At 41.0% G+C, this 26,111-nt stretch overlaps 1 protein-coding gene across 1 annotated transcript in view; it reads right to left on the bottom strand.

Moving 5' to 3' along the window:
* Positions 1-26,111, bottom strand: part of imp3 (IMP U3 small nucleolar ribonucleoprotein 3) — a 276,423-nt gene that overhangs the window by 198,628 nt on the left and 51,684 nt on the right. The window lies entirely within an intron of this gene.

A 26,111-nucleotide genomic window follows, 5' to 3' on the forward strand; every position in this document is an offset into this window, starting at 1 on the left:
AATAAAAGAACTTTCTTTTCTTTTTGTTTTTGCAGTATTCCCAATCTTTTTGCATCAGAGGGTTGTGGGTCAGATTCCGCTCCAGATACTCGAGCACATAATCCAGGCTGACATTACTGTGTAGTACTGAGGGAGTGCTGCAGTTACAGAGGTGCCATCTTTCAGATGAGACATTAAACAGAGGCCCCGTCTGCCCTCTCAGGTGGCTGCACAAAATCCCATGACACTATTTGAAGAACACCAAGAGACTTCTCCCATGTCCTGGTCAATACTCATCTTCATCCAAAATCACTAATATTATTTGGGTCATTTATATCATTACTGTTTGCAATAACTCACTGTGTGCAAACTGGCTGCCATTTTTCCAATGTTACAACAATGACTGCACTTCAAAAGTTCTTTGGCTGTAAAGGACTTTGGGTTTCCTAAAAGAAGCTATGTTAATGTGAATGTCAGCAGGCTTTGAGTCAAGTGTTCTGGCATGTACATTTTTTGATGCATCCATATGCGAAAGCAAGCTGTGGGAATCCCGTGGACAAGAAATCTAGCTGGCAAGTTCCAAATATTGGTATAATCAGTGTGATGGCAAGAAACCAAATGCTTAAGCAATGTAACAGGGTAACCATGAATGCCCTTGTTAATGTTGGAAAAGTAGAGTTGGACACGGAATAAGACGGATGCAAGGTAACCCTGCTTTCCACTGCCAGGCACCCTCACAGTAGGTCACAGCATTATTCTGTGCCCAGGTGCAGCAAGAGGAGGAGAAAGGGAGAATGCAAGCGTACTGGTAATGCCAGCTCCATGGTTCAGGTTAGTTGAAGATTCCCTTGCACCATACAACACAGTTTTATACATCCAGTTCTGCATGGTGACTGTCATATAACTTGTATGTAAATGCAGGCGAGAGGGGACTGGCAGGTGGGGGAAGTCCTTCTCTCCTATAGTCTGACTTGCCTGGTATCCCACAATTTTCCCTCTTGCTTCAAAAAAAAACACCAGCAGGATTTCCATAGAAAACCGCTTGTCCATATATCATGGGTTGTACAAAAAAAAAGGGTAATAATAAAATGCTTGGCACAGAGCCCCATAAATAGCTGAATGGAAATAGAAATAAAAAGACGTCTATGTGTGTGCGCGTGTGTGTGTTTGTGTGTGTGAGAGAGATGGGGGGGTACATGAAGATGTGTGCATCGTGCATGCAATCAGGTCAGGATCAAGCTTTGCCACAACACCCTTTTTATCAAATAACCAGGCAGCATTCACATTAAGGTTCACACAAGGAGGATTGTCACTTGGGTGGGTGAGGTACCGCATATTATTAAGGGCGTGATATCTATCATGGGCAAAGTGGGGAAAAGGCATAAAGAAAGACAATCCCAGCTTGGTACCGAGTGCTGAAACTCAGTGGTATGTGTTGAATGCCTGAATCAGAAATTCCGCACAACGAAAGGAAATAAGCATCGAGATAGAGTCCATGGATCAGTCCTGTTGTTTATTAAAAAATAAAAATTACCAAGACAATAACTACAATATTCTTTTGCTGAATTTGTGAATATTTTGAGATAATATATTACACATAGAAATCTGACCTGAAGCAATTACTGAGCAAACAGCAAAAGGGAATTGAAATCAATGTAGAGCTGAAAAGCAGGCCATTACTGAAACATCCAGTCACTGAGTTTCTATTCTAACTTTAGCTGAATATTTTATAAATATATATAAAAAAGGAAGCTGTTCCAAAATCCTGTTAATTAAGTGATATCTTTGGCGCTTACTAGTTATAAAAGTAATAATTATAATTACCTCCTGGCTTATTTTTCCTAAAATTGATGGGAGAGGAAAAATCTTTTAAACGATTATAATGTTATTGACAGTATTCAGCACACTTTTCTGCTCAGAGGAGACGGAAAGCCACAGGAATTATACAAACAGAATGATGCTGTGCACAAGTGTGACAACTTACATTGTGTTCAAAGTTTGTAAAAGAATATAAACAAAAGGGTTAGTCAAAAATTATTTTGCAAAACCGGAACTCTTCAGCTTAGTTTATTGGCTTTTTAAACTTTGATTCACTAGTGTTATTCTAGCTCAAATCACTCCTGGACAGATGGAGACTTCCTTTTCTGCTTCAGCATAGTCTGTCTCAGATCAGGTCTCAGCAGACGAGCTCAAGAAGACTGGCCATGTCAGGCATTAGTTCATTAGCACACATTATATCATTGACTGCACAATGCATTGCTGAACTCCCAACATCTGCACAGATTCGCAAAAGCCCTGAGCCCTGCTCGTAATCATGAAATGAGCACAGAGCAGCACTGTTGGGTCAGTTGTTCAATCCTTAAATGTAGCTGGTGGAAAAAGTTTGCTCCCCTCCCCAGGGATATATTTTACGCCAATTATTAGGCACATTTCCTTCCTGCAATATGATGATCGTGGTTATTGAATGATGGAAACACAACACGAGGGGCATTCTTACAGTACATTATGTGTGAGAAACATATCCAAGTGGGCTGAAAATTCAGTTAAGGTTTGCTCTATGAGTAGCAAAGTTAAGAATACACTACTTAACATTATTCTCACTAAGCACCAAGATTTAGCAGAAACACGAATCTGTCATAGACATGAATTTGAAAAGTATTATATGCTCTCATCAAATGTTTAGCAGCTATTGGAAAAAATAGATGGTAGACATATTTTCTGAATGCAACTAAAAGTTTTTCAAAAATAAACAGAAGTAGATCTACTTATGGTATATTGAGAGCAACCTGTGCATATTCACTGCTGAGTTTCCTCCCTTACTGTAACTGCCCACATAAATAACCAAAGTCTCATCTCAACAAGAGATTACTTAATTTTAAAAATCTTCCGCATGGTGAAGAAGCCACTAAGGACCAATATTTGAAAATTAGAACTATGACAGATAATCTGTGACAGCAGAAGAGTGAAACAGAGAAAAGATCAGTTACCCCACGAAGCTTGCTGCCTCCAACAGATCTTTGTGCAGCTCCGATATTTGTCCGTTTAATATTTTGAGGATCGTGAATCACTACAACTAAAAAGGTGCACAGCAGGAAAACTTTTCTCATCAGCTACCAGAAACAGGTGAAAATTAAATTCCATGATATCAATGTTTACACTGTATTTTGTTTAGTCCACATAGATCCATTCCATCTATAAGTTTCCAATAGTCCCAACAGAGCGCATGTTCTTGATCAGGCCAATGCTTATCTCAATACTTTCAAGCTGATCAGGGACCCATATTCATCCATCTTATTTTTAAAACTATTTACATTATCCAAATATATAGAGTCCACAATGTCTGCAAATATTACTGCCCATGACACAATGCAGGCAGAACAGATTGCCCATACAAGTTGTTTTGAAAACCAAATTACCAGGCTTCCCTAAAGCCTAGTGAGTGTGTATTATGAAGTGTTGTTAAACCAAAGACTTCAAACTTAATGACTATCCTAGATTAAGTTTGCCATACTCAGTTGGGACAGCATTGGGCACAATTGGTCTTTGTATCACTGTGTGAGAGAGAGCAAAAATATGAAGTGATCCATGCTCTTGATTTCTACCCAGTCACCCATGTATTTAAGTGTTCATGCATGGGCATCAAGTGAAGGCAATAGCAAATTCAAGCTGTAAGCACCCCCCCCGCCCCAAAGTAATCAAGCATCAATGTCAAGAATGCCAATAATGACCGCGAGTAAGGCACTGGTGAGAAGTTGGCAGCTTGAATTAACATCTTTAGGTAGAGGAAACATGGCAGGGGGTTGGAGGGTGGGAATGTCGATAATGATCCAATAATGAGCAGCGAAAATCCCTGACTCTGCTGTCCACCATGACCTATTTGAAAGCAAAGTAATTTTCACTCCCCTAATAGTTCAGTTGGTAAAGGACAGTGGGAAGAACAGAAAAAGTCCCAAGGTTAATTTCCAGTCTCTGCCAAGTTAACTGATTTCAGCCAGGGCAGCAGTTGATGCTCCACAATTAACTTCAGGTTTTTATTATGACAGTCAAGGATAGGAGGTGGAAATCACCCAAGGTGTCATCTCCTAATTACAATATGAGTCAATGAAAAGCTAAGTGTACACAAATGAACATTCAGCAAGGGTGACATTTGGCCTACAAGGATATCTACCAACAATCATAGCCAAACTCACACATGAAAGTGGTCATTTGGGTGAGTTCACTGGAGGGCAGCCAACACCAAGGAACCATGAACCAAGATAAGTCAACACCACTGAGAGACGATGAGAGGTGGGGAGAAGTTTTGAATATTTTCCAGTTCACATGGTCCAGTTCAAGTTAAAGCTGTGCACAACATGCCAACTTAGCGTGCTTCAGAAGTCCAAGCAGTCCCACTGTTGTCAATATTTTCAATTCAATATCTACACAGGTATTGTACCTGCATAATTTAAAAACTCACATTTATATGGTTTCTCATGTCCTCAATGTCCAAAGCACTCGATATCCAATCTTGGAATTGTGAAGATGTATTAGGTGGTCAAATGTAGCAGCCAATTTGCAAATGTGGCAGCCAATTTGCGTGCAGCAATCTTCCACACGCAGATAACAAACAAACAGTTACTCAGTTATTGGTGATGTTAGTTGAGGAAAGAATGTTGGGCCGGACACAAAAGTTCCCATTTTTCTTCAAATGGTGCCACAAAATCAGGCAAATGGGCTCATTTTAACATTTCACCTGAAAAAGAGTCTGCAATAGTGCTACACTCCCCTCAATACTGCCAGCCTCAGGTTGTGCGCTAAAATTCTGGAATGAGACTAGAGTCCATAACCTACTGACTCGGAAGTGGCAGTACAACTAAATGTGCCAAAATGGTACTGATATGTGTATTGCAGTTAACTCTGTGAGTGACCATAGACCAGTTTCATTGTAAACAAAAGCAAACCTAAGACAATCTCATTATTTATAATTTACTTTTGCACTCCATAATCTCTAAACATAATTGTATTACACCTATGAAATTTACTTTCAATTATCATCACATTACATTCACTTAAAACAGCATGGTGAATTTGTGCATTCGAGCAACATTCTGAGTTTAGAAAATTTGAGCGGCTCTCGCACACCATCTGTCTGGCATGAGCAGAGTGTCCTGGTTGCAGGTATTTGTTCAGTCTTCTGGTTTCCAAAGTTCGAAATACGAACGAGGGAGTAGGTCACTCAGCCATTCAGTAAGATCATGGCTGATCCGATTCTAACCTCCCACCTATCCCAATGACAAGGGGGTGAAAAGTTAATCAAGAATCTATCTATCTGTCTACCTAGCACCGCCTTTTAGGAAGAGAGTTCCAAAGGCTCATGATCCTCAGAGGAAAAATTTCTTATCTCTGTCTTAAATGAGCAACCCATTATTTTTAAACAGTGGCCACTAGTTCTAGATTCTCCCACATCCACTCTGTCAAGACCCCTCAGGAATTTAAAGGTTTTGATCAAGTCACCTCTTACTCTTCTAAGCTCCAGTAGATACAAGCCTAACCTGTCCAACCTTTCCTCATAAGACAACCCATCCATTCCTGGCACTAGCCTGGTAAACCTTCTCTGAACTGCTTCTAAAGCAGTTACAACTTTCCTTAAATAAGGAGATCAATACTGTACACAGTACTCCAGATGTGGTCGCACTAGTACCCTGAACAACTGAAGTATTATCACCCAACTTATGTATTCAATTCCCCCTGCAATAAACAATGACATTCTATTAGCTTTCCTAATTACTTGCATACTAGCCTTTTGTGATTCATGCACTTGGGCACCCAGGTCCCTCTGAATCTCAGAGTTCTGCAATCTCTTACCATTTAAATAATATGCTTCTTTTTTTATTCTTCCTGCCAAAAAGGACAATTTATCATTTGCCCACATTATACTCCATTTACCAGGTCTTTACTCATTCACTTAACTTATCTATGCCACTTTGTAGCCTTCTTACGTCCTCTTCACAATTTACTTTCCTATCATCGTGTCATCAGCAAATTTAGCAACCATATCATCTGTCCCTTCATCCGCGTCATTAATATAAATTGTAAAAAGTTGAGGCCGCAACACTGATCCCTGTGGGCAACTAGGAATGGGCAATAAATGCTGGCCCAGCCAGCGAAGTGCACATCCCGTGAATAAACAAAACAAAAACACCACTCGTTTCATCCCGCCAACCAGAAGAAGACCCATTTATTCCTACCTTCTGCTTCCTGTTAGCTAGCCAATCTCTATCCATGCCAGTATATTACCCCATACATCAAGAGCTTTTATTTTCTGCACTAACATTTGATGTGGCACCTTAAATAATTACACTCATAGACTCAAAATGCTGGGGCTTCGCTTGTTTTACAGCTCTCTATGTGACTGGTGGACTGATAACATTCTAATTCATCACCTGATTGCAGTGCTGCAGTAAAATGTGGCACCCTGAAAGTATATTGGCATAACAATTAGTTCATTATTCTTTACAAATAACAATATATAATACATTATATCATATATAAGCTCCAGAATTTTGAATTTAAATGTGTGATTATTTTGCACTTCTGGGAATCGGAAGGCATAATATAGTGGCAGCGGAACCTGAGAGTAAGAATCAAATATTTTAAACAGGTATAACGTTGAGTCAATTTGAAAAAACATCAACCTGAATTAGTAAAAGGCAGAGAAAAGCTGAGTGAATCGTGCAAAAATGAAACGTCCACCACTGCAGCAATGAATGCACAGCTATAGCCCATAATGAATTGGAGGTTGATGATGTCGTAGATGCATTTGAGAAGTTTAAACAGAAGTTCAGGCTGACATTCAATAGTGTGATCAAAGGTACTAGTTAAGGGAAAAGAGTCTGCTACATCCTTATGTGGGCAGGAGAAAAGGGGTTAGATATTATTTCACTGGGAGTGAGTGAAGGCGAGAGTAAAAATCCAGACAAAATTTTTGAAAAGTTCAGCACACATCTCCAGCCAGTGTCCGAACGTCAGATCCACTGATATGAATTTCAAAGCCAGTGGCAGGAACCAGGTGAGCCCCTTGACCATTTAACAACATTGAAAAAGGCAGCCAGAAAATGTAAATTCAAGGGCATAGATGAAACGCTGATAGATCAGCTCATTTGGTGTCCTGCATATCCTGAAATACAAAAAGGTTTGACTGACAAGGGCAAGCTCATAATATTGCAAGTTGTAGACACCACCAGAGTCCATGAAGTTACGAGTAGGCAGATGAGGACTATGACTACCAAAACAACTAGCCTTCTGTTAAGTCAAGAGAAAAGCCCAGGGTTGATGCAGCGAAACAGCAACAAAACAATGCACAGCAGACAGACAGAAAGATGCGCAGGAGCGATGGACAACCACGAGTTCACAAGCAGATGGAAATGTCCCACATGTGAATCAAATTGTAGAGTTTATAGAAAGCCCAATCACTGGGAAAGGATGTGCAGAACAACAAAACATGATGATAAATGAGTTATCAGAGACAGAGCAACAGGGCAAATGAGAGAAATAAAAGAAACCAAAACATCCATACCGTGGAAGGCAACAATGAGTTTGAGGACACAATTGGCATAGGAACCATACAACTGTGTGAAATGGCTAGATGCAACAGTTCCCAGAGAAAAGAAATTCACACAACCATTCAGATGAGGAAAAGGATGAGAAATAAGTCCACAGCCATAAATCTGAAGCTGAAGATTGATACCAGGGCACAAACCAACATCATTCCACTCAGACCCAGAAGATCTTTCCTGAAAATTTGAAAGAAAATGATTACCCAAAGAAAGGTGTTCCGAAACCGAGCAATGTCATGCTAACAGCATACGGAGTAAACTGAGATTCAACAGCTAGAAAGAATCCAAATCAGGGGGACACACAAAGAAAAAGATGTCAACTGTATGTTCTACTTCACTGAAACAGATGGTCCTGATATCGTGGGGTTGAGCAGTTGCAATGACCTGTAACTTATCTCAGTAAACCATGAGGTGAAGGAGGCGGCACTAAGGGTTAAAGATAATTCACTCATTGAAAAGCATCCTCCAATCAGAAGCAAGGAAGTTCTGGTATGAATGTATCCAGAGTGTTTAGACGAGACATGCACAGGATGTAAAAGAGTAGTCAGCATGGATGACATCATTCAGATCTATGATGTGGATGAAAAAGATCATGGCCATCATCTACATGAAGCCATTGAGAACCAGGGAGGTTGGGATCAAGCTAAACGCAGGCAGGTGAAGGTGACAGAATGCCATTTCTTCAGTATACTGTTGACAGATTCAAGTCGAGTCCTGAAAAAGTCTCAGCCATCTCTAAGATATAAGTTCCAAGAGACAAGAAAGAGTTGAGGGGTGTCCTTGGCTTTATCCAGTTCTTTCATGCCTCACAGTAAACCTATGAAAGCTGATGAAAGAAGATTTTGAGTACCAGGTGATCAATCATAGGAGAGGAGTTTCAACAAATAGTCGTTTGGTAGTACAGAACTTGAGTATTGCTGAAAAAAGAGGTATGTCTAAGCTTTTCATCTTGCCCTCATCAGGACACTCGCAAGAATACCAACAAAGGGGGAAAACAACAATTTATACTGGATGTGAAGAGATTGCTGATTGGTTGGCAAGTGGCGTTGCCATGGAGAATGCATCACTGATGGTGACTGACAGTTAACTGCCAAGTATTGTTTGAAATTTAAACCAGGAGGCCTGATTGGTCAAGGCATTGCCCTGAGGAATGAGTCAGCGAATGGTTGTCACTCATTTTGCTTAGCTGAAACAGGCGTAATGTACGTACATGTTTTTCTGTTTACGAAGAACAGGGCCCTGTGTATTAATATATGTAGCTTCCAGTACACGTAAATGCGCCACATTGCGAGCCCGACTGACAATCTTAAATTGTTTATAAGCGTAATTCTTCACACATTGAGGATTATTTAGCAAACATTGTCCAATCGTGGAATCGTATCTAATGTTGTACACTGTGTCTTAAGTTTTGCTACTGCGGGCTGATTCAGTACGGTCTGTACCTTGCCCATTATGAACAACAACTGGGGTATGTTATTTGATACTATCCGCTAGTCTTTGGGACATAAGGCCTACATACCTAGCATCACACTGGCACCGAAACTCATATGCCACATTACTCATTTGTGTGAAAGGCAAAACATCTTTTTGGCTTGATGGCAGCATCCTGTTAGTGGCGAATACCACTCATGTTGCTCCTGCATAGTAGCAGCATGAAACAACTAGCTTCACCTTTTGCTCAAAATTTGAGATACCTTGCCCTTCCAGGGTAATCTGAGGTAGACTGGGCACTTTTCAGGGCTGCAAGTGACAGCCTTAGGCCTGTTCATGAGTTTGCGTGATATACAGCATGAAATGATCTGATCAGGGTAGCCATTATCCAGCAGGGTGCCTTTGATTTGCCCTATTTCAGCATCATGTTTGCATGGTGAGCAATGAGCATGATATATATGACAGGGTTCGTCCTCACGGTTTTCTACATCCACATAAGTATGGGCTGCCCAACACACACAAAAGTGATGTCCCTCCACGCCCCATCTTATCTATGACCGGCTCTGCGAAACACAAATTGGCCAAATGGTTGAGCAAATTGTTACAACCAGTTTTGACCAAGTTTTCCACATACACACTGACGGACTCCTTCACATTTGTGAAGGCCATACAGGGTATGTGTATCGATAGCAATACTGTGTCCATGTGCTCATTTGGCATTTCCAGCCTATTCACCAATGTTCCACTTAAGGGAGCCATAGATATTTGCGCTGCAGCACTATATCATGATGATCCAGACCTGCCACCATTGCATGAATCAGTATTCATTGAACTTATGAACTCGGCAACTTGCATTCAGTTTTAATTATGCCATGTATGCCCAAATAGCTGGTGTTGCCATGGGATCCCCTCTAAGCCCAACTCTCGCAAACATCTTTGTTGGGTTTCATGAGAAATGTGTCTTCGATGGAATGGCACCTGACCCCCTACCCCTCGCATATTTCCAATATGTTTGCTACATTTAAATCCACAGCTGCAATAACAATTTCCTTACATGTCTTAATGGGCTCCATCCTGTGCTCAAATACACCTACGAAATGGAGCAGTCAAATGAACTCCCCTTCCTTGCTGTACTAGCTGAGAAATCTGCCAGGGGATTCTTTACTACGGTCTACCACACTATCTTCACTGGTCAATATACGCATTGGGATTCTTATAGTTCCACAAGCTGTAAGATTGGTCTTATCAGCAACCTTGTAAATAGGGCCGGAGCAATTTGCTCACCATGCAAGCTTGATGCTGAAATAGGGCAAATCAAAGGCATCCTACAGGATAGTGGCTACCCTGATCAGACCATTTCACGCTGTATATCACGCAGACTCATGAACAGACCTAAGGCCGTCACTTGCGGCCCTGAAAAGTGCCCAGTCTACCTCAGATTACCCGGGAAGGGCAAGGTATCTCAAAAATTTGAGCAACAGGTGAAGCTAGCTGTTTCATGCTGCTACTATGCAGGAGCAACACGAGTGATATTCACCACTAACAGGATGCTGCCGTTAAGCCAAAAAGACGTTCTGCCTTTCACACTAATGAGTAATGTGGCATATGAATTTCAGTGCCTATGTGATGCCAAGTATGTAGGCCGTACCTCTCAAAGACTGGCGGGTCGTATCAAACAGAATGTCCCAGCTATTGTTTGCAACAGGCAGGGTACAGACCATACCCAACCAGCCCATGCTTGCAAAACTCAAAACACAGTATCCAGCATTAGCTGTGATTCCATAATTGGACAGCGTTTGCTAAATAATCCTCAATGTGCTAAGAATTACACTGACAATCAATTTAAGATTGTCAGTCAGGCTCGCACTGTGGCGCATTTGTGTGTACTGAAAGCTACACATATTAACACACAGGGCCCTGCTCTTTGCAGACAGAAAGAACATGTACACACATTGCGCCTGTTTCAGCTAAACAAAATAAGTGACAGCCATTCGCTGACTCATTCATCAAGGTAATGCCTTAACTAATCAGGGTCAAGCTGCCTGGTTTAAATTTCAAACAATGCTTGGCAGTTAACTGTCAGTCACCATTAGTGGCACGTTCTCCAAGGCAACGCCACTTGCCAGTCAATCAGCACTCTCTTCACATCCAGTGTAAATTGTTGTTTTCCCCCTTATATTGGTATTCTTGCGAATGTCCTAATGAGTGCAAGGCGAAAAGCTTAGGCATGTCTCTTTATTCAACAACAGTTTCAACAAACTCAAAGAAGTCATATGCAAGAAGACAAGTCTGTCATACGAGAACAGAAAGAAACTAGTCACTCTGCAAGCAGATACTTCTACAAAAGGATTGGGAGCAGCCCTGGTACAAGAGAGAAAAATGATGGCATTTGCATCCAAAGCTCTAACATCAGCGCAGACCAGATCTGCTAACATAGAAAGGCAGCTTTTGGCAGTCGTGAATGGATGTGAAAAATTCCATACATATCTCTAGGGGAGAAAGTTTATAGTGGAGAGTGATTATTATCCACTGGAGCAAATCTACAAGAAAAATCTGTGCCGAGCTCCAGCAAGGCTGCAGAGGTTACTCTGACGCTTCAGAGTTACAAGTTCACTCTGAATTACAAGGCAGGAAGAGAAATGTTGCTAGTAGATGCCCTGTTTCAATTGTCACCACAGTAGAAACATGAGATAAAAGATCTCAGTATAAAGATCAATTACCTAGTGAATGCAACACCACTGAAACAAAGTTAAGTTAGAGCTGAGACTAGCAAAGATGAAGAGCTACAGATACTCTCTCAGCAAGTGATCCAGGAACACCCTGATAAGATACAGCAAAGACAGCCAGCATTACAGCAGTTTTGGTCATTCAGAGGTGACATCTATAAGATGGCATTCTGCTAGCAGGATCCAGAATAATCATAGCCAAAATGATGCAGAAATAACCTCTCCAGAATATACATGAAAACCACAAGGGAATGGAGAAGTGTAAGCTCACAGCCAGATCAGATGTGTATTGGAAAGGCATCTACAGAGACATCAAAAGAATGGTGTATACCCGTGCAATGTTTGCCAGAAGTACAGAAACACACAGCAAAAAGAGATGATAGAAAGTGCCACCCAGGCCATGGTACTGTGGGAAATAATTTATTTAAACACAATCAAGAATTGTATCTTATAGTTGCAGACTACGACTCAAGTTCCCTTTTATCCAAAGGGTGAAATATTTAAGAACTTCAACAATCATCTCAGCGGTATGAATTCTGTTCGCTGAGCAAGGGAATTCTGAAAGAGTAATAAGTAACAATGGAACCCAATTCACCTCCATAGAAGGAATTCGTTGAACAATATGGGTTCAACATCACATCACATTCCTCAAGGGCACATGGCTTTACAGAAAGACACATGCAGATGGTCAAGAGATCCCTCATGGAATTATGACAGACAAAGGGAGACCCAAACCTTGCCTTATTATCACTCTGATCTACACCTCCCTTGGTTGACAGTTAGATATATATAAAAAGAGTTAATGATTGGCTGTTATATTGACATAGAGGCAATTTTTTTAAATAATGAGGGATGTTATACTGTTATATTATTTGCAAATAGCTAAGTAATTGCCATGAGAACGTACTTCCTGGATGCCACATTTACTGTTGCACTGCAGGCAGGTGCTGAGCAACAAATGTATCAGTCCACCAGCCACATGGCGAGCTGTAAGAAATATGCTCAATAACGCTCCAGTATTTTGAGTTTCAAAGCATTGTTATTTCAAACTTCTGGGAACAAGGCGACAGTTAAATGCAAAATAGGACAAAAGAAAATAAAGCACATTTCCACCACCTGCAAGAATTTGGTCAGAAAATTACCTGGTGGCAATGCTTTGACAACAATAGCAATGTCTTCAGATCCAAATGTACAACTAAGAAGGTACAAAGAATACATTGTCAAACCTGATAAACCAATGTAGGGAGAAGATAAAATAAACAAAAAACAGCTTAGTCTGCCCGGCCCTGAAAACGAACACAATTCTTTTGCCCTTCTATCTGAACAGGAGTTATTTATCATAAGTAGTCTCTCCAGTATTATATTATTTGGCAAATAGGCAGCATCTTTACCAGGATTCAGCAGTACAGTACTGTAACGTCTGATTAATTCTGACGGTCAAATGGCCTACGCTAAGCTCAAATTGCACACTGGCTGTAAATTGCTGAGATTAAAACAACTGAAAGTCCTCAAAACGTTCTCTTGCTCTAGGAAATCTGACCCCAGTCTGAAGTGTTGTGGAGATGAGTGGCAGCTTTAGTGATTTATAACATAGAGTGAACATCAACAGTAGAGCAGCAGGACCTTGAAAGAAAACTGATGCATCTAAAATGCTAGCAAGCTTCATAAAGATTTCTAATGTAGAGGATGCTGCCTGCTTTCAAACAGAGAACTTATTTCATCTGATTCCTAAATTGAGCACTTATCAAACCTTGGGATTTGTTAACCAATTATTTTAATTTGAGATAAAGGAAATGAGGAAGGGGGTAGCATTTCATCTCATTTCAATAAAATTGCCCAAAGGATCCCAAGTAATGTTTGATATGTTTACCAGGAAAACAATTATTTAAATAAGACGAAAGAAACTAGTGCCAAGATAATTAGCAACTGAGAATGTTTTCAGTACAAAGACTTGAAAGAACCAGATGCATCTGAACATAATGGGAATCATAAGACTTAGAAGGAACATGAAGACAGCTGCTGAAAAATCGCTTAAACTAGATAGGGAGGTGGAGGCCACAGACAAAAGTGATCCCACAGGAGGTTGATACAAGACTGGAAGCTAGCCAACAGATGAGTACAAACAATAATATTCAGAAAAATACCAGATCCAGCTTTCAGTAAAAGGGAGTCACTCAAGATAAGAAGTCACTTTAAATATAAGTTAAGGTGCATTGACATAAATGGTAAAAGCATTCCAAATAACATATCTGAACATAAGAATTAAGTAACTGGAATAGAAACATGGCTGACCCCAGAGGATGGAAATTAATCCAACGTACAATGGTACAGATAGTTAAGGAGGGACACCGAGTAGGTAAAGCAAGTTCATCCTAGGGGTAGCGTCAAACAATATACTCTGCCTGAACACAAGGAAAGCAAAAATGATATTTTGGGTTTGCTATGAACCAGCTATTCAGAACAAGGTGAATGGCACTCATTATACAAAGGTAAGGAGAGTACATGAAAATAGGAATTGGGGGGTGGAGGGTTCGACCAACCAAATACAAATTGGGAACGCTGAAATAAGTCAACAAACATATTACACTGTCGCTTCATGAACTAATGTAGGAGAGAAGCCATAAATGGCAGTTTTCAGCTCATGTTGGAAATGGTAAATGATACTACAAAAAGAAAGTAAATTACAGCATCCCTGGATGATGTCCAACAATTGATAGAAGCTGAAATCATTAATACCAAGGTTGTGCAATTTTAAGGGTATGAGAGATCAGGAAAGCTGTGATGAATAAGATGTGGGGAGTGAGAGAATAACCAATCGTTGCCTAATGTAAATACTTGAAGATTTGTGACCTACAGATTTGGGAAATAGTGAGTATATGTAACATTTTTATATCTCTTTCATCAATATATTTGCACTATTTTTTTCTGGATACTGTTCAAGTCTTGCATCTTACCAATTGACATGCTCGGGTACAACTGGAACTGAATGGATTGATCAGATTATCCATGTATATGTTCAGCACCATATGATATCAATTTCAAGATTAAATTTTTCTTGTTCCTTTCATTGTGGGTTCTGATGATTTGTGAGCCTGCGAGGTTTTAATTCAATGTTAAGCAGGCGTTCCATCTAAATAATACATGGTGTATTTCCCCTTTACAGTTCACTCTTCTTTAACCAGAGTTTGTATTGGTAAAATGTAGGGTTGTACTCATTTGAATCAAGTTCAAGCCATCTGTATGAAATTGAGTTAAAATAGAAATAATTACAGCATTATTTGCCAACAAACCAGTGTCAGTTATGGGGCTTACCCATGGTTCTATGGGTAAGTGCACTGTGTGACAAGTGATTAAATCAGAGAATAATATAGTCATAAAGGTAAGTGGAGAAGGACAGAAAGAATTGGAGCCAATCTTTACACACTTTTATCAACATTTATTTACAGACTTGCACATTGCAAACATGCACCTCCAATTCAATAATCATAGTTTTAGTCTATGTCTGTTTATACCTCTCATAAACACATTACCAATAAAGTGCTCCATTTGAAAGGGACACTACTAACCCACTGTAACAAAAACAAACAAAACACAAACAAGCTGAAACTTTAAAGGCGACTTAATAATTTAAATTAAAATGTCATTCCCAGCACTGATAATACACTCCAGTCTCCACGTGCCCTCTGGTCATGGAAGGCCTCGTGTACTGGTGGACATCGCGTGATCCATCTCCAAGAACACCCAGGCATGGGTGTAATCATGGAAAAGAGGCAGGCAATCAAGTTAAATGACTGCCTTCTTCCTGGACCTGTTAATGGCCACCTTGGCCAGGCCCAGGAGCAGACCAACAAGGTCGTGCCTCTCTGCACTGGATAGCCAAAGATCAGAAGCATGGGACTGAAGTGTAATAAGAAATTGAAGTGCAGCCCCTTTAGTTAATGGAAGAGGGGAACAAGTGATTACCTTGTTAATTCCCACTACCTGCATACAAGTAAACACAATTATTATCTACTTCTTTTTAGGCGGTCCCTCAGGACCAAGGATGGCTTTCTTCCACTCCAGGGTTGTGGGTCCAAAGGTTACTAAAAAAAGTCCAATGCTGGATCTACACACTCTGGCACAGGTGGGCAGGTAGTGGTTGATGAGGTGAGTCGGGTGTTTGGATCCTGCTGTGCTCCTTCCATTGTATGCGCTTGGCCTCCACCTGGGCCTGTCGATGCTTCTTCTCCAGTTTCGGCGGTCTTAAGCAAGAGATTCCCACAAATTGGTGGGGATGTTGCAACTTTTCAGAGAGGCTTTGAGGACAAACCTGAAACATTTCCTCTGCCCTCTGTCCTCCTGGTAACCGCTTGCCATGAAGAAGCTCGGAGTAGACAGCTTGTTTTGGGAGTCTTGTGTCAGGCATGCGGATTATGTGGTCCGCCCAATATAGCTGATTAACCATAACCTGTGCCTCGATACTGGGGATGTTGGCCTGAGAGAGGACAGTGATATTGGAGGGCCTATCCTGCCATTGAATTTGTAGGATTTTGCATTGACATCACAAGTGATATTTCTCCAGGGATTTAAGGTGTCTGCTGTACATTGTCCATGTCTCTGACGCACACAAGAGGGCAGGTAGCACTGCAACCCCGTAAGCCATGAGCTTGGTGCTGGGTTTGAGGTCTTTGTCATCAAATGCTCTTTCCCTCAGATGGCCAACAGCTGCACTGGCACACCGGAGGCAATGTTGATTTTCAGTGATGTCTGCCCTTGCAGAGAGGAGGCTCCCAAGGTATGAGAATTTATCAAACGTTGTCCAATGGTTCACCATGGATCTTGATAATCGGGGGCCAGTGTTGCGCAGCAGGAGCAGGCTGGTAGAGGACCTTTGTCTTCTGGATGTTTAGCCTCTGGCCCATTCTTTCATACGCCTCCGTGATTGTGTCACGATAGTTTGGAGCTCAGCCTCTGAGTGTGCTCACAAGCAATTGTCATCAGTGTACTTTAGCAGGAACTACAAACTCGAGGGAAAGAAAGCCGGTCTAGACAAATAAAGGCCGAGGTCCAACAAAAAAACCCATGACCTAATGAACAGGTGGAGAGAGTGCAGGAAATACAGGAACTCAGTGGCATCCATGACATGCGTGGATTCTTCAGTGCGGTCAAGACCATTTACAGCCCAAGCACCCAAGGACCCACTCCACTGAGAGCTTAGAATGGAATGGCGCTTATCAAGGACAGAGAGGCAGTCAGCGCTCATTGGATGGAGCACTTCCAGGATCTCCTCAACCGAGACTCAGTTTTCGACACAAGCAGCTTCAACCACATCCCACAACATACTAACCACCACCACTTCAGCAGAATCCCAGCCCAACATGAGGTTGAAAAGGCCATTCGACGGCTAAGAACCAACAAGGCTGCCACCGCAGACAGAATCCCTGCCAAATTACCCGGGATGAAGAACTCTAGCTATGAGGATAGATTAGAGAGGTTGGGACTGTTTTCCTTAGAGAAAAGAAGACTGAGAGGAGGCTTGATGGAGGTATTCAAGATCCGGAGGGGAATGGACAGCGTAAATTGTGAGAAACTATTCCCACTCAAGATAACATTAAGAACTAGAGGGCACAGATTCAAAATAACTGGCAAAAGGAGTAAGTGTGATGTGAGGAAAAGTTTTTTCACCCAGAGGGTGGTTGGAGTCGAGGTATTCAAAAGGGAATTGGGTTGCTACCAGAAAAGAGAGAATGTGCAGGGTTACAGGGATAAGGCAGCGGAGTGAGACTAGGTGGAATGCTCTTTCAGAGAGTCAGTGCAGACTCGATGGGCCAAATGGCCGCCTTCTGCACTGTAACGAGGCTGTGATACTATGAAGTACTCTTGAAACAAATACATGACCTCATCTCTCTCATCTGGAAGGACAGCATGCAAGGGTGACTGATCAGTGATCATTATCTATTAGCGTTTTTAAAGTGGCCATAATAATAGTAAAGTCACAGGCAATAAAACCTGGCAAACTACTACAGAAAAAAAAATCATTTTCATATGTAACATCCTTTCAAAGGATGCAAACCCAAGAACGGTTACTGACCCCAATCGTGTTACTACCACTTCCAATTTCCGTTCATTTCCTCCTCTCCCAGGTACTTCAGTGCTACTGCAGAAGGAATGGGAGGGGCAAGGATTGCTATGGCAAGACTTCTATCTGTACAACTGCTTACTTCTTGAGAACATGGGAGCTGGAAAAAAAATCAGGACCTAAAGGCTTTCTCTTACTGCTGCTAAAATGTTATAGTTCTTAATGTCACATGTCCCAAGCCTTTTTTCTCCAAATCCAGTCCTGTTTGTTCCCACTGTTCTCCTATTAAAAGAGGGATTTTAAATTGGAGCATCATTGGCCAGTTCCGATGGAAGGAGATTTTCCCAAGGCAGTATTCAAAGAGCAACAACAGAGTTCTCCACATGTTCTGTTGAATATTTATCCCTCAACTAAACAGATTTGAGTCATTTATGTTCATTGACATCTGTAGATATGCTCAAATTGGCTGCTATGTTTGTCTACATTGCACTGCACTTCAAAAGTGACTTGTCATCTCAAATGTTTTAAGAGATTCATGGCAACAGTTCTTTCTTAAGTGGACAACCTACATATGTGAGCTAATGCAGTGAGGATCAGTGGGCTATCCAACCATGTGTGAGCTAGGGCAGTGAGGATCAGCGGGCTATCCAACCATGTCAGGTCATTGACAAGTTTGAAACTGCCCTCAATCTTTGCATAGCTCATTTAAAACCAGCAACTGGGAAAATGACCGATAGCTTCCCCCCTCCAAAATGTGGGAAAATGCAGCATTCAAATCTATGATCTTCTTGCTCTTATGACCTCCATCCAATACATTTTATCTTACCCTGTCATCAACAAAGGAAGCCCAGTTGCTTCATTTTTGATAATACTGCTAGTTTGAGAATTGCAAACTCCACATCAGGGTTGTCCCCTTTTATGACTCAGCATTTGGTAAAACTGAGTTAGTTAAAAATCCCAGAGGGAAACTTTAAACAACTGTTATAACCTATATTTTTAAGTGGTACGTTTGAAATGCAACTCTAAATTCAGGAATCAGACCACCAGTTCACGCGATTTAATGTTAAACTAAATGAAACGTTTTATTAATTTACACAAGTTAAATATATACACATGGCTACAAATTACTACTATCATAACCTTTAACAAATTCCCAAAATAATCTCCATTAAGGCAACAGCACCCATAGACTTAACCAGACACTAGGCAAAGTATTTTTACCTTATGAATTCAAAATGAGGTTCCTCTCACTTTGGTTCCTGTGGCGACAGTTGTAGGCTTACAGCTACTTTGATCTTACATTGCCTCTGCTCTGCACACATAAAACTGCTATCAGTTATATCCAGCACATCTCACTGAATGTAAATTCTCATTGTATCACCAACCTCTTTGAACTCCACCTCTTCTAACAATAAAACCCCTTTCATAGTACCAATTTTATTAGTAACATAAATATATTGCTTGGTCTCTGCTAGCTAGGTGCCAGGATTCACCCCACTTCTTGAATGCTCTATTCAAAAAAGTGCACATGCACTCTACCTCTCTTACATCTCAAAACTAGTACACATCAAAGCACCCAGACTAGCTGCCTTTAATCCATTTAAGACACATCCACAGGCTAAACCTCTATTTTAAAAGAAAAATATTTTCCAATAATATTACATACATTAATAGCTTTGTGACATCCCCTCAATATGGCACAATATGGCACAGTAAGCTTCAAAATCTCCTTGAACAGACCTTGGTTGATGCAAGTTCATGCTCAACATCCTAGTAACTTCATTATTGAAAATTAGTAGCAAATCAAATAGTATATTTACCAATGAACTGGTGAAAATGGGGAAAATAAATGCAGGTTAATATATCCTCATCACATGAAATCATGTACCAAATGCAGGCATACAAGTTCAAGGTTCATTGGACCATGTATAATTTCACTTTAATACACAAATTGGAAGAGGAAAAAAATCCAAATCATCCATTAGAAGGTTATAGGCAGATAGCCTTCTTTTCCAACGGAAACAACACTGAACACTAGATATCTATGTACGAGAAATAAGAATGAGGGTCTCCAAACTGATTTCACATATCTTTTCAAACTTCAAAGAAATACCTTGAAGCACTGCCCCCTACAACCCTGTTATCAATCAACATTGCACTAACTTTCTTCCCTAGCAGGAGTTTTAATCTGTAAGGTTTTTGCAACCTGGTGTTCAAAGACAGCAGGAACAGTTTGACAGCAAAAATGAAATTACACATTTAATTAGGGTCAACTCTTGAAGGGCACAGAAAAAATCCCTTGCAGACGAAAATCATGTGTACTGGCACATTGCAATAACCTTGCAACATTGTATGAATGCTTTCATTAGTGTAAGCTATTTAGGTTTAGAATCAGCTCAAAGGTCAGATCCAGTTTTTGAGCAAATTAGATTTGGCCGAATAGTTGGAGGTACTGGCAGCAGGTTAAACCACGTTACTGCACCAAAGTGCAAGGCCCATAGGAACACAGTGTATGCTAGCAAAACAGATAGAAGGTAACTGATCTGTACAATTTACATGATTAATCCTTTACTTAGGAACACAGGAGCAGACATAGGCTATACGGCTCGACGAGCCTGCTCTGCCATTCAAACAGATCATAGCTAATCATCTTAACCTCTATGCCATTTTCCACACCATCCCCATATCTCTTGATGTCTTTAGTATCCAGAAATCTATCAATTTCTGTCTTCAACATGTTCAGTGATTGAGAATTCTCAGTAGAGAATTCCAAAAATTCACTGCCCGCTGAGTGAAGAAATTCCTCCTCATCTCAGTCTTAAATGGCCCGCCCCTTATTCTGAGACTGTCCCTCTTAGTTCCAGGCTCACCAGTCAAGGCAAACATCCTAGCCACATCTACCCTGTCACACCCTGTAAAAATTTTGTAAATTTTAATGAGATCACCTCTCATTCTTCGAAATACTAAAGAATAAAGGCCAAGTTTCCTCAATCCCTCCTCATAAGACAATCCCACCATCCCAGGGATTAGCCTGGTGAGCTTCCATTGCACTCCTTCTATGGCAAGACTATCCTTCCTTAGATAATATCCTTAGATATTGTGTATAAAACTGTACACAATACTCCAGGTGTGGTCTCACCAAGGCTCTATACTATTGCAGCAAGACACCTTTACTCATTGTGATGAAGGCCCTTGCAATGAAGACTATTGAAATGAAATCCCCTTGTGATGAAGGCCCTTGCAATGAAATCCCCTTGCGATGAAGGCCATTGCAATGAAATCCCCTTGCGATGAAGGCCATTGCAATGAAATCCCCTTGCGATGAAGGCCATTGCAATGAAATCCCCTTGCGATGAAGGCCATTGCAATGAAATCCCCTTGCGATGAAGGCCATTTGCCTTCCTAATCGCTTGCTGCACTTGCATGCTAGCTTTTAGTGACTCATGAACAATGACACCCAGGTCCCTTTGGACATTAACACTTCTCAACCTCTGACCACTTAAGAAATACTCTGCCTTTGTTTTTTTCTACCGAAGTGAATAACTTCATACTTATTCACATATTCCATCTGCCATATTCTTGCCCATTCACTTAGTCTGTCCAAATCCCCTTGATGCCTCCTTGCCTCTTCCTCACAATTTACATTGCCACCTAGTTTTGTGTCAACAGCAAATTTGGAAATATTACATTTGGTCCCCACATCCAAATCATTTATACAGACTGTGAATAGCTGTGGCCCCAGCACTGATCCTTGCAGTATCCCATTAATAACAGCCTGCCATCCTGAGAAAGACCCATTTAATCCTACTCTCTGTTTTCTGTGTGGTAACAAATTTTTAATCCATACCTGAATATTGCCCTCAATCCCATGTGCTCTAATTTTGTTCACTAACCTGTGTGGGGCCTTATCAAAAGCCTTTTGAAAATCCAAATTCATCACATCCACCGGTTCTCCTTTATTTATGCTGCAGGTAACATCCCCTAAAACTCAAACAGGTTTGTCAAGCATGGTTTCTCTTTCATAAATCCATGTTGACTCTTCCCAATCATATCATTATTTTCCATGTATCGAATTGTTACATCCTTTATGATAGATTCTAACAATTTTCCTACTACTGATGCCAAACTAACAGGTCCGTGGCTCTCCATTTTTTTCCCTCCCTCCCTTCTTAAATAGTGGAGTTACATTTGCTACTTTCCAGTCTGCAGAAATCTTTACAGAATTTATCGAATTTTGAAAGATAACCACCAATGATCGACCATCTCTAAAGCCATCTCCTTCAACACTCTGGGATATAGCTCTTCTTGTCCAGCAAATTTATCAATCTTCAATCAAATTAATTTTTGAGTACTACCTCTTTATTAATACTAATTTCTTCCAGTTCCTCATTTTCACAAGTCCCTTGGTTCCCCAGTATTTCTGGGAGATTTTCTGTATCTTCATCCATGAAAACAGACATAAAGTAATTGTTTAGTTTCTCCGCCATTTCCATTATTAATTCTCCAGTCTCTGCCCGTAATGGATCCACATTTGTCTTTGCTAATCTTTTCCTTCTCACATACCTAAAGAGGATTGTACAGCTCGCTTTTATGTTTCTCACTAGCTTACATTCATATTCTCTTTTCCCTTTCTTTATCAGTTCCTTGGTCCTCCTTTGCTGAATTCTAAATTACTCCCAATTTTCAGACTTTTTTGGCGACTTTATCAGTTACTTCCTTTGATCTAATACAATCTTTAACTTCTTCTGTTAGCCATGATTGATTTACCTTTCCTGTTGGGTTTTTGTGTCTTAGAGGAATGCATATTTGTTGTAGACCATGCAATAATTCTTTAAATACTAGCCATTGCCTGTCTACCATCAAATCTTTAAATGTATTTTCCCAACCATCCAAACTTGCCCCTCATACCTTCATAGTCTCTTTGTTTAGATTTAAGACCCTAGTTTCAAAATGAACAATATCACTTTCAAACTTAGTGTAAAATTCTAGCCCAACCCCCAGTTGGTTCTTCAATGTACTACTCAAAAAACCCATCTCATACACACTCAAGGGTTTTATCGCCCACAGCATTAGTGCTAATTAGGTTTACCCAATCTATATGTAAATTGAAGTTGCCCATTATTACTGTGTTGCCCATGTTACATGTAGCTCTAATTTCCTGACTTAAACAGTGCCCAACATTACCACTACAGTTTGGTGGCCTATAAATAACTCCTACCCTTGCTATTTCTTAGCTCCAGCCAAACTGATTTTACATCTTGATCCTTCGATCTATGATGGTCTCTTACTAATGTACTGATTTTGTCCCTTATTAATAGCATTACCCCACCTCATTTTCCTTTTTGGCTATCTTTCCTAAATGAAAATATCCTTGAATATTCAGTTCCCAATCTTAGTCACCCTGTAACCAAGTCTCTATAATGGTAATTAAATCATACCTATTTACCTCTATTTGTAACCTTCAAATTATCTACTTTGTTGCGAATGTTGCATGCTTCAACTGCCTTCTAATTTTGCTTACTACTTTTCTACTTCCTGTTACCAGTATTGCTTCCCTCCAATCTGTGCTCCCTCTCAGGTTCCCATCCCCTTGCCAATCTCATTTAAACCCTCCCAAACAGCACTAGTAAATCTCCCTGCGAGGATGTTGGTCCAAGTCCTGCTAAGGTGCAACCTGTCCATCGTGTACAGGTCGCACCTGCCCCAGAACCGGTCCCAATGCCTCGGAAATCTGATGCTCTCCCTCCTACAGTAATTCTCCACCCACATGTTCAATCGCTCAATCCTCACATTCCTATGCTCACAAGCATTTGGCACTGAGTGTAATCCTGAGACCACTGCCCCTGCTTTTAATTTCTTTCCTAACTCCCTAAGATTTGCTTTCAGGACCTCATTCCTCTTCCTACCTCTGTTGTTGATACTAACGTAGACCATGACTTCTGGCTGTTATCCATCCTCCAGAACAATGTCCTGCAACCGCTCTGACATCCTTGACCCTGTCACCAAAGAGACAACATACCATTCTCAAGTATGTCTGCTGTCACAGAAATGCCTGTCTGTTCTCCTATTTAACAAATATCTTATCATTATTGCTTTTACATTCTTCTTTCTCCCATCCTGGACAGCTGAGCCACCAGTGGTGCCACAGACTTGGTTCTTGCTGTACTCCTCTGAGGAACCATCACCCTCACCAGTATCCAAATTGGAAAGCCAGTTAGCAAGCAAGATCAACCCAGGGGGCTCCTGCACTACCTGTGTGATTCTCTTAAGCTGTCTGGCCCATTCCCTTGCTGCCTGCATGCTCCTAACCTGCGGTGTGACGACCTCTTTAAACATGCTATCCACATACTTCTCTGTCACGCAGAGGCGCCACAGTGACTCCAGCTGCCGCTCGAGTTCCAAAACCTGGAGATCAAGCTTCTGCAGCCAGTCACACTTACTGCAGATGTGTTGGTCTAGAACACATGTTGCATCCATGACTTCCCACATTATGCACCTTCCACTTGGCTGAACTGCCCTGCTATACCTTAAATTTTACAAACTACTTATTATAAGTAGAACAACTTACCAGTTACATACCAATCAGCTTCTTTCTTTGTGCCGAAGTTAAACCCAAATACTGGAGGCTGAGAAAGGCAGATCTAGGTGCTGAATGCCTCCAGGTCCTTCTTTCACCCAGTCTTCTACATGCTGCTGACTGCCTCCGGGTCCTCTTTTCACATGCTCTTTAATTGAATTGAATTTCCTAGCTACCTTGGTGGGATTTGAGCACATGTCTCTGGATCATTAGTCCAGGCCTCTGTCCAGTAACATAACACAACACTATCAAACCCTTCTCTGTATTACTGCATAATTCATTTATGTGTCATGCACGCATCTTCTCTCTTCAAAGGGGGAATGAACTATGAGCAGTGGACAGGATAGCTCCAATGTTACAGTGAAAAGGATAAAGAAGTACTTATGGCAACAAACTGATATGGCATCACCAAACTCCCTCAATTGTCCAACAGCACACAGGTGGCAGTGCAGTAATTTAACTTCATTCCATCAAGGAAATTCTCCTATTTAGGACTGTAGGAACAAGTAGCAGACCCATTCAGCTCCTCAAGTCTGCTCCACCAGTCAATTATGGCTGATATGAATCTTAACTCCATCAATCTGCATTGGTTCAGTGACTCTTAATACCTTTTCAAACAAAAATCTAGCAATCTCAGTTTTTGACTAGGTTTGTACTGATCAAAAAATTGATCATTTGCTATTTCCAAAACAACAAGTACTGACAGAGACAACTGGAAGGAGTCATTTCAGTGCTGAAAGGGAATGAGCAAAAAATATTAAAAGATTTCATGAAAACCACCAACAGGAATGAGACTCAAACGCTGTGACAGTTGCCAAGGAAAGGAATGGAGTCAGTAGTTAGGGAACGGTGTTTGTAGTGGGAACGAAAACAATGGCATCAGTCTTCCCAATGTTTAACTGGGGAAATTTCTTCTCCTCCAGTACTGGATGTCAGATAAGCAGTCTGATAATTTAGTAGAGGAGTCAAAAGAAATGGTGATGAGGCAGAGCTAGATGTCGTCAGCGAACAGGTGAAAGCTAACACTATGCTTTCAGATGGTGTCAGACAAGAGCAGGACCCAATAGTGCTTTATGTGGTCCAGCCAGATCTGGCAGTGGATGGCTAAAAGAGTTGCCCGCCATATTATTTCAAGTCTGTGTCCCTTGGCCTTAAAAGTGGAGAAAATGGCTAAACTGGGAAACGGCCAGGCTGAGAGAAATTGTTTTACTCAGGATTATGGCAATGGTGGAGCTGAGGATGTGCTTGAGTAAATCAGTAGCTGCAGAATTGCTTTGGCAAATGGAGTGCCAAAGGCTCAACATTTAGGATTTTGAAAGTGCAGTTGTAAGTGAATTGGAGGCTGATGTTTTCCAGGAGTGAAGAGTATAGGGTTGGGATAAAAGGTGTATCTGGATGGAGAATGATACAAGGAAGTGATCAGAGATGGCCCTATCTGTGATTGATATGATGGGACAAGCAATATCGTGTGTGATGGAAGGTCAAGGGGGTGGACATGAATATGGGTTGGAGAATTAAATGGATGGAGAGAGTTAGGGATGGATAAGAGAGCAGTAAATTCAGAAAAGTCAGACTTTGATGGAGTTGAGATAGAGGTTGAAATCATGAGGATGAAAAGTCGTTTGTTGCAGAGCTTGAGAGAGGAAAACAGTGAAGATATCTCATGCTTGAGAGGGCGGTGGAGAACAATTATTTCGAATGAAAGGTGAGAGGAATGGAACAGGGTGAGATGCTCAAGAGAGGAG

Source organism: Cetorhinus maximus, chromosome 17, assembly GCF_964194155.1.
Source record: "Cetorhinus maximus chromosome 17, sCetMax3.hap1.1, whole genome shotgun sequence".
Lineage (NCBI taxonomy): Eukaryota > Metazoa > Chordata > Chondrichthyes > Lamniformes > Cetorhinidae > Cetorhinus > Cetorhinus maximus.